At 44.3% G+C, this 8,234-nt stretch overlaps 2 protein-coding genes across 6 annotated transcripts in view; one reads left to right on the forward strand and one right to left on the reverse strand.

Annotated features, from left to right (window-relative positions):
• Window positions 1-8,234, reverse strand: part of LOC144584975 (uncharacterized) — a 618,887-nt gene that overhangs the window by 572,900 nt on the left and 37,753 nt on the right. The gene's annotated exons all lie outside the window — the stretch shown is intronic.
• LOC140702923 (uncharacterized) overlaps window positions 1-8,234 on the forward strand; it is a 59,786-nt gene that overhangs the window by 38,226 nt on the left and 13,326 nt on the right. The window contains exon 1 of one of the 5 annotated variants that reach the window (XM_078382397.1): window positions 2,360-2,384. The exons of 3 other annotated variants lie outside the window; for them this stretch is intronic. The gene's annotated coding sequence lies outside the window, so the exon portion shown is untranslated. One more of the 5 variants, XM_072984817.2, reaches the window with a different exon arrangement.

Raw genomic sequence — 8,234 nt, forward strand, 5'->3', positions numbered from 1 at the left:
GAAATGTCGACTATGTCCTGTCCGTCTTGGGTGTCCCTGCACGGCATAGCCTGTTGCTTCTCTAAGTTACTCAAGCCCCTTCACCACGACAAGGAAGCAATCCATGAGGTAGGGATTCCATGCTAGGGATCATGAAAAAAGGGGATTGAAAATAAAACAACCGTACTGCAAAAAAGACGTGATGGCACTGGAAAAGGTGCAGAAGAAAGTGACAAAAATGATGACTAGGCTGGGGCACCTCCCTGATGGCGTAGATACCTCAAAAAGGAGATTGGACAGATTCCTGGAGGACATGTCATGATGGGGATGTACAATCTCCAGGCTTAAAAGGAAAGTCCCTGCAAAGGCCAGATGCAAGAGAGGGGGATCAGGAGACAGGGATCACGTTGTCTCATGTGCTCCCAGAGGCTTCTGTTGGGGCCACTGTGAGATACAGGAAGCTGGACTAGATGGGCCCTTGGCCTGATCCAGCAGGGCTCTACTTATGTTCTTACGTTCTCTTGAATGCCTCCATTGGTGGAATGCTCTTGGCCTCCTCTGAACTTGCTGCAATTTGTTAGTATCCTTCTTGAGGTGCGGGGTCCAGAACAGGACACAGTACTCTAGATGTGACCTAACCAATGTTGAATAGAGGGGAACCAGGACCTTGTGGGATTTGGAGACTCTCTTCCAGTTAACCCCTCCTAAAATAGTGTTTGTCTTTTTTGTAGCCGCATCACACTGCTGGCTAATATTCATTTTGTGATCTATGACAATTCCATGATCTTTTTTGTTTATAGCATTGCTGAGCCAGGGATATGTTTTTCTGTATATCTTGACTTCAGAAAAACATTTGACCAAGTGTCCCAAGAGATCCTGTCTGGCAAGCTAACTAGGTGTGGGCTGGATAGATCGTCAGGTGGATAATCGTACTCAGAGAGTGATGATTAATGGGTCCTTCTCTAACTGGGAGGAGGTCAGACGTGGGCTACCCCAAGGCTCAGTTCTGGGCCCTGTGCTCTTCAGTGTTTTTATTAGTGATGTGGATTGGGGATGCAGGGAAGCTTGTCAAAGTTGCAGATGATACCAAATTGGGTGGAATAATTATTTATTTGTTTAATATCCTGCCCCTCTAGACTGAAGTCTACTCTGGGTGGCTAACAACATAGAAGAATAAAATAAAATAAACAACAACATTTAAACCATAAGGATATCAATAAACCAAGTATTGACGGGAGGGGAGGCCTGCCTAAAGAGCCAGTTCTTCAGTTGACTCTTAAAAACAATCAGCGAGGGAGCCAGACATATCTTTGGGGGAGAGACGGTTCCAAAGTCGAGGGGCCACTGCTCAAAAGCCCTGGTTTCTTGTTCTTGCTCTTCAAGCCTCCATCGCCATTAGGCCTCTCAGCTGCCCATCTTGACTAAAGCAAGTGGTTCGGGTAGATCTAGGTAGGAGAAGGAGGCGTTCCGTCAGATATTGAGGTCCTAAATCGTTTAGAGATTTATATGTCATCATTAGTACTTTGAATTCAATGCGGAAACGAACGGGCAGCCAATACAGGGCAGGCGGAGTAGGGGAGATATGTTGGTGTTTTCTCACCCCAGTAAGAAGTCCGGCTGCCGTGTTCTCCGCCATTTGAAATTTCTGCATCAGTGTCAGAAGCCCCACGTAGAGCGCATTACAGTAGTCTAATCTCGAGACTACAAGCACATGGACCAGAATGGCCTTGATAGGATGGAGCCCTGGGCTGAAAGCAACAGAATGAAATTCAACAGGGATAAGTGCAAAGTTCTGCATCTCATAAAAATAACCAGTTCCACAGTTACGAGATGGGGAAGACCTGGCACAGCAAAACTACATGCGAGAAGGATCTGGAAATTGTCGTAGATCGCAACCTAAATATGAGCCAACAGTGTGATGTGGCTAGAAAAGAGGCAAATTCTATTTTAGGCTGCATTAGTAGCTCCTTCATGGATTGCTCACTCCTTAATGGATTGGTGCCTTGTCGTGGCAGAGCTTGAATAGCTTAGAGAAGCTATTGGCTATGCTGTGCAGGGACACCCAAGACGGACAGGACATAGTGGAGAGTTCCGACTAAACGCAATCCACCTGGAGTAGGAAATGGCAATGCCACTCCAGTATCTATGCCAAGAAAACCCCATGATCAGAAACAAAGGGCTAAAAGATATGATGCTGGAAGATGGGACCCTCAGGCCGGAAGGCGTTCAACATGCTACTGAGGAAGAGTGGAGGACAAACAGAAGTAGCTCCAGAGCTAATGAAGTGGTTGGGCCAAAGCCGAAAGGACGCGGAGCTCTGGGCATGCCTGGAAGTGAAAGGAAGGTCCGATGCTGCAAAGAAAAATACTGCATAGGAACCTGGAATGTAAGATCTATGAACCTTGGTAAGCTGGATGTGGTCAAACAGGAGATGGCAAGAATAAACATTGACATCCTGGGCATCAGTGAACTAAAATGGACAGGAATGGGCGAATTGAACTCAGATGATTATCATATCTACTATTGTGGGCAAGAATCCCATAGAAAGAATGGAGTAGCCCTCATAGTCAACAAGAGAGTAGGAAAAGCTGTAATGGGATATAATCTCAAAAAAAGATAGAATGATGTCAATACGAATCCAAGGCAGACCTTTCAACATCACAATAATCCAAGTTTATGCACCAACCACCAATCCTGAGGAGACTGAAATTGATCAATATTATGAAGACTTACAACACCTTCTAGAACTGACCCCAAAGAAAGATGTTCTTCTCATTCTAGCAGATTGGAATGCTAAAGTAGGGAGTCAGGAGATAAAAGGAACAATCGGAAAATTTGGCCTTGGAGTTCACAACAAAGCAGGGCAAAGGCTAATAGAGTTTTGTCAAGAGAATAAGTTGGTCATCACAAACACTCTTTTCCAACAACACAAGAGGTGACTCTACACATGGAAGTCACCAGACGGGCAATACCGAAATCAGATTGATTATATTCTCTGCAGGCAAAGATGGAGAAGCTCTATACAGTCAGCATAAACAAGATCTGGAGCCGATTGTGGCTCTGATCATCAGCTTCTTATAGCAAAATTCAAGCTTAAACTGAAGAGAGTAGGAAAAACCTCTGGCTTCGTCAGGTATCATCTAAACCAAATCCCTTATGAATACACAGTGGAAGTGAAGAACAGATTTAAGGAACTCGATTTGGTGGACAGAGTGCCTGAAGAACTTTGACTACAGGCTTGTAACATTGTATAGGAGGCAGCAACAAAAACCATCCCAAAGAAAAGGAAATGCAAGAAAGCAAAGTGGCTGTCCAACAAGGCTTTACAAATAGCAGAGGTGAGAAGGGAAACTAAATGGAAGGGAGATAGGGAAAGTTACAGAAAATTGAATGCAGTCTCCCAGAGAATAGCAAGGAGAGATAAGAGGGCCTTCTTAAATGAACAATGCAAGGAAATAGAGGAAAATAATAGAAAAGGAAAAACCAGAGATCTGTTCAGGAAAATCATAGATATTAAAGGAACATTTTGTGCAAAGATGAACATGATAAAGGACAAAAACGGGAGGGACCTCACAGAAGCAGAAGACATCAAGAAGAGGTGGCAATAATACACAGAGGAATTATATCAGAAAGATTTGGATATCCCGATCAACCCAGATAGTGTGGTTGCTGACCTAGAGCCAGACATCCTGGAGAGTGAAGTCAAGTGGGCCTTAGAAAGCTTGTCTAACAACAAGGCCAGTGGAGGTGATGGCATCCCAGTGGAACTATTTAAAATGTTAAAAAATGATGCTGTCATGGTGCTACATTCAATATGCCAGCAAGTTTGGAAAACTCAACAGTGGCCAGAAGACTGGAAAAGATCAGTCTACATCCCAATCCCAAAGAAGGGCAGTGCCAAAGTATGCTCCAACTACCGTACAATTGCACTCATTTCCCACGCTAGCAAGGTTATGCTCAAAATCCTCCAAGGTAGGCTTCAGCAGTATGTGGACTGAGAACTCCCAGAAGTACAGGCTGGATTTCAAAGGAGCAGAGAAACTTGAGACATTGCTAACATGCCCTGGATTATGGAGAAAGCCAGAGAGTTCCAGAAAAAGATCTACTTCTGCTTCATTGACTATGCAAAAGCATTTGACTGTGTGGATCACAGCACACTATGGCAAGTCCTTAAAGATATGGGTGTGCCTGACCACCTTGTCTGTCTCCTGAGAAACTATATGTGGGACAGGAAGCAACAGTTAGAACTAGATATGGAACAACTGATTAGTTCAAAATTGGGAAATGGGTACGACAAGGCTGTATATTGTGCCGGGGGACAATATTTAAGTTATTTAAGTTATATGCAGAATACATCATGCGAAAGGCTGGACTGGAAGAATCCCAAGCCAGAATTAAGATTGCCGGAATATCAATAACCTCCAATATGCAGATGATATCAATCTGATGGCAGAAAGTGAGGAGGAATTAAGGAACCTCTTAATGAGGGTAAAAGAGGATAGTGCAAAAAACAGTCTGAAGCTCAACATCAAAAAAAGTAAGATCATAGCCAGTATTCCCATCACCTCCTGGCAAATAGAAGGGGAAGCTGTGACTGTCGCAAACACGGGTTCGAAAACACACGTGTAAGCTTGGACAGAGAGCAATCAGGAGTTTGCACATGCTAAAATGGGCTGAATGAGTCCAAATTCAGCTAGCCATAATACAACACTCCTTCTCACAGGTCTGCCCACATAAGAACACCCTGGTACTCTCAGATATTATTGTGAAAAGGTCAAGTGGGCTTTGTAGTCCTTAGACTTAACTTGCACCACTGACAGGACTCTAAGTAAGCTAGGCCGAGGCAGCACTCTCAGATGACCCTATGACAAGTGTACTGTTCAGGAAACCAAATGAGTTTTATAATCTTTATTTTATTAAAGAAAAAGCATGTTACTAAGTATCAAAGCCATATTAAACCAAAACAAATAAACTAGCATTGTGCTGTTTAGTTACAAAGATGTAGTGAGGCAAAGAAAACATGAAAAATAGAAAAGTATTCAAAAACCTTACACAAAAAACACAAAAACCCATTAAAAAGAATAAAAACAGTTCCTCTCCAGTAATTCATTAGTAAAAACAAAATAATCCAAATAGGTTATAAAAAGGCTATAGTCCTCAGTGATCCTATAGAATAAAAACCCCTAAACAAAAGTAAAAATCCCTTATATGTCCCATAGTCCTTAGAAAAGAAAAATCCAGTAAATATATCATAGTCCTTACAAAATTACAAGAGCATAGTCCATATGGAGTATTCCAAGAAAAGGAGTTCATAAAGAATATTCCATAGAACAGTCCATAGAAAATAGTCCATGCACAGTCCTTAGGAAAAATCCCATAAGTCCAAAAGTAATCCAGCAAAGCATAGGAACCAGTCCATGTAGGTAGGCCACCAGCCTGTCTCGAAAGACATTAGGGTGAGTCCCAAATAGCTGAAGAGTAGGTCACGAATGACTGAAAGGTCGGTCTTGGAAAGACAATGTCCATAGGCAAAAAGTTCCTTTTTCAAGAGTAACTGGCAAGGGCTTAATGCACCTTCCCACGGTGTCATCCAATCAGAGTATGTTACTAGGCAAACAGTCCTGTTGCACCACATGACTTCTTTCTCATACTCACCAGATGTTATTTGGGTTACGGTGGTTTCTCAAAGGGTCACAACAATTCCCATCTATCTAATCACACCGAGTCCTTTCTCAGGCTTTCAGAATAACATTCTCTCTGCTCGCCTAGAAAACAACTTGTCAGCATAGCACAGATACTTTATACAAAGAAACAAGATGGAACCTCTCTGGCTGATTTCTTAATTACAAAACCCATATGCCTTAAAAGATTTTAACTCAAAAACCCATCTCATCACCTCCTGGCAAATAGAAGGGGAAGCTGTGACAGATCTCACTTTCTTGGGCTTCATGATCACTGCAGATGGTGACAGCAGCCATGAAATTAAAAGACGCCTGCTTCTTGGGAGGAAAGCAATTACAAAGCTAGACAGCATCTTAAAAAACAGAGACATCACAATACAAAAGTCCGCATAGTCAAAGCTATGGTTTTTCCTGTAGTGAGGTATGGAGGTGAGAGCCCCCTGGAATGCAAGGAGAACAAACCTATCCATTCTAATGGAAATCAACCCTGAGTGCTCACTGGAAGGACAGATCCTGAAGCTGAGGCTCCAATACTTTGGCCATCTCATGAGAAGAGAAGACTCCCTGGAAAAGACCATGATGTTGGGAAAGTGTGAAGGCAAGAGGAGGACGAGATGGTTGGACAGTGTCACCGAAGCAACTAACATGAATTTGACCCAACTCCCGGAGGCAGTGGTAGACAGGAGGGCCTGGCGTGCTGTGGTCCATGGGGTCACGAAGAGTCAGACACGACAAAAGGATTAAACAACAAACACAATAGAAGTGAGTTTCCAAATCCCGCACGGTGCTAGTCCCCCTCTATTCAGCACTAGTGAGGCCTTGCCTTGAGTATTGTGTCCAGTTCTGGACACCAAACTTCAGGAATGATGCTAACAAATTGGAAAAGTTCAGAGGGGGGTGACAAGGACGATCGGGGGCTGGACACCAAGCCTTAGGAGGAAAGACTGAAATAGCTAGGCAGGTTTAGTTTAGCTATTTAGCATTTTTAGCAGGATCTTTTCTCAGTCATCACAGAAAGCAGGACATGTAACCATGGGCTCAAGTGAAAGGAAGCAAGATTTTAGTTCAATATCCAAAAAAACTGTTGCAGAATCACAACAGTGAGATTAGTTACCTCAGGAGTTGGTGAGTGCTCCAACACTGGAGGCATTCAAGAAAAACGTAGATCCTCACCTGGCAGATACCGTTTTTCGCTCCATAAGGTGCACTTCCCCCCCAATAAAAAGTGGTGTGAAAAGTGTGTGCCTCTTGTGGAGCAAATACTGTCCCCCTCCGCCACCATCACTCCCTTCTGAGGTCTTCGGAGGCCTGGGAAGACTGGTGGCAGCGAGGGCCTCCCGGTGGTGCCTTCTGAGGCCTCCGGAGGCATCAGAAGGTATCACAGAGGTCCCCAACACCACCATTGCTTCCTTCTGAGGCATCTGGAGGTCTCAGAAGGCACCGTGGAGGGTCCCCCCGCCACCATCACTCCCTTCTGACGCTTCCAGAGGCCTAGGAAAGCAGTGACGGCAGCGGGTCTGAGTGTCTAAAGAAACTTTCTTAGCCACAGAGCGATGTGGGCTATTTTTGCTCTTCGGGTGTCCTACCTGGTCAGGATGGTATGCAGAGCTTAAAGTATACAGTCAACAGTATTTTGTCCCCAAATAAGGGGATAAGTGGGAATATAGGGTTGGAAGCTTTGTCCATTTCCACACCTTCTAGGTTTCATCACAGGGTTCAAAGGCTGGTGAAACTAGGAACTCAAGTTGGCCCCTTCCCCTTGTGGAATAGCACCTTTAACAGGGTGGGAGTGGTGGAATCATTTTAGCACTTAATCTTGTGTTTTAGTTTTTTTGTGTGAACTTTTTAGGACTTACCAAAGTTTCCATCCGAAGTAGCACATGGAAGAGGCTGCAATTGCATTTTTTAAGGGTCCTGTTCTTAAGGTTAATGAGCACAGTGGAAACTTTCTCCCTGTGTTATTTTGCTTAGCTAGACAGGGCAACAAAGATGATTAGGAATGGAGAGGACGTCCCTGACATCCCCCCGTCATGCAACTGGGAGTCCTCCAGCTGTGATGTCGAATGATAGAATCATTTGACTTTGGAGTGGGCTATCAGTCTATAAAGTCCCGTCCCTTGCTCAATGCTATCATATACAAAAAGGAGAATGGGACCCAAACTATTTCCAACCCGGCAACAATATTCATAACCTCTTCATACGCCATAGGTCGGCTGAGCCGCTCAAAATTTCTCATGAACTACCAGAGTCCTTCTCTGTTGGTGCTCCAATCTGGGAAGTGGCTCTGCCCTTCCCTGCCCAGCAGCTGACCTCTACGATGAGGAAGTGAGACAAGGATTCTCCCCACTAAGCAATGATTGATTGACCACAAGAAGAGGCAAGGAAGGGCCAGCAGAGCTCCGTTCTGGATTGGTGCACTACTGGAGAAGAAGGACCCCAGCAGTGCACAGCGAGACATGACTGGTCCAGCTATCCTGTTGGGCGTGGGAGAGTTTGTGTAAAAAAGGTAAAGGTTCCTCTTGACAAATGTGCAGTCATGTCCGAGTCTAGGGGGCGGTGTTCATCCCGTTTTTA

The sequence above is a fragment of the Pogona vitticeps genome, chromosome W, assembly GCF_051106095.1.
Source record: "Pogona vitticeps strain Pit_001003342236 chromosome W, PviZW2.1, whole genome shotgun sequence".
In the NCBI taxonomy this organism is placed as follows: Eukaryota; Metazoa; Chordata; class Lepidosauria; order Squamata; family Agamidae; genus Pogona; species Pogona vitticeps.